Source organism: Durio zibethinus, unplaced genomic scaffold (assembly GCF_047325235.1).
Source record: "Durio zibethinus cultivar Kanyao isolate XHJ-2024 unplaced genomic scaffold, ASM4732523v1 HiC_scaffold_392, whole genome shotgun sequence".
Classification (NCBI taxonomy): Eukaryota; Viridiplantae; Streptophyta; class Magnoliopsida; order Malvales; family Malvaceae; genus Durio; species Durio zibethinus.
Genome location: NW_028323015.1, coordinates 503,804 through 505,000, shown reverse-complemented (window position 1 = coordinate 505,000; position 1,197 = coordinate 503,804).

Here is a 1,197-nt window from a genome sequence, read left to right as displayed (position 1 = left end):
ACACCGAGGGTGCGCAGGTGCCGATGGTGGTCGAGGCATGTGCCCGCAACAAGGGCCAACGCGAGCCGATGGTGGTCGAGGCAACCGCCCGCACCAGCTCGAGGCATGTGCCCACACCAAGGCCCGGCATGTATCGATGGTGTTCGACGTAGGGGCCATCTTCTGCTGATGGTGGTCGAGGCAAGAGCCCGCACCAAGGGCCAGCGTGTGCCCATGGTGCTCGAGGCAACCGTCCGCACCAGGGCCCAGCGTGTGCCGATGGTGGTCGAGGCAACCGCCCGCACCAGGGCCCAGCGTGTGCCGATGGTGCTCGAGGCAACCGCCCGCACCAAGGGCCGGCTTGTGCCGATGGTGTTCGAGGCAACCGCCCGCACCAGGGCCCAGCGTGTGCCGATGGTGGTCGAGGCAACCGCCCGCACCAAGGCCGAGCGTGTGCCGATGGTGGTCGAGGCAAGCGCCCGCACCAGGGCCCAGCGTGTGCCGATGGTGGTCGAGGCAAGCGCCCTCACCAAGGCCGAGCGTGTGCCGATGGTGGTCGAGGCAACCGCCCGCACCAAGGCCCAGCGTGTGCCGATGGTGGTCGAGGCAAGCGCCCGCACCAAGGCTGAGCGTGTGCCGATGGTGGTCGAGGCAAGCGCCCGCACCAAGGCTGAGCGTGTGCCGATGGTGGTCGAGGCAAGCGCCCGCACCAGGGCCCAGCGTGTGCCGATGGTGGTCGAGGCAAGCACCCTCACCAAGGCCGAGCGTGTGCCGATGGTGGTCGAGGCAACCGGCCGCACCAAGGGCCGGCGTGTGCCGATGGTGTTTGAGGCAACCGCCCGCACCAGGGCCCAGCGTGTGCCGATGGTGCTGGGGGCAAGCGCCCGCACCAGGGCCCAGCGTGTGCCGATGGTGCTGGGGGTAACCGCCCGCACCAGGGCCCAGCGTGTGCCGATGGTGCTGGGGGCAAGCGCCCGCACCAGGGCCCAGCGTGTGCCGATGGTGCTGGGGGTAACCGCCCGGACCAGGGCCCAACGTGTGCCGATGGTGGTCGAGGGAACCGCCCGCACCAGGGCCCAGCGTGTGCCGATGGTGCTGGGGGCAAGCGCCCGCCCCAGGGCCCAGCGTGTGCCGATGGTGCTGGGGGCAAGCGCCCGCCCCAGGGCCCAGCGTGTGCCGATGGTTATCGGGGCAACCGGCCGCACCAGGGCCCAGGGT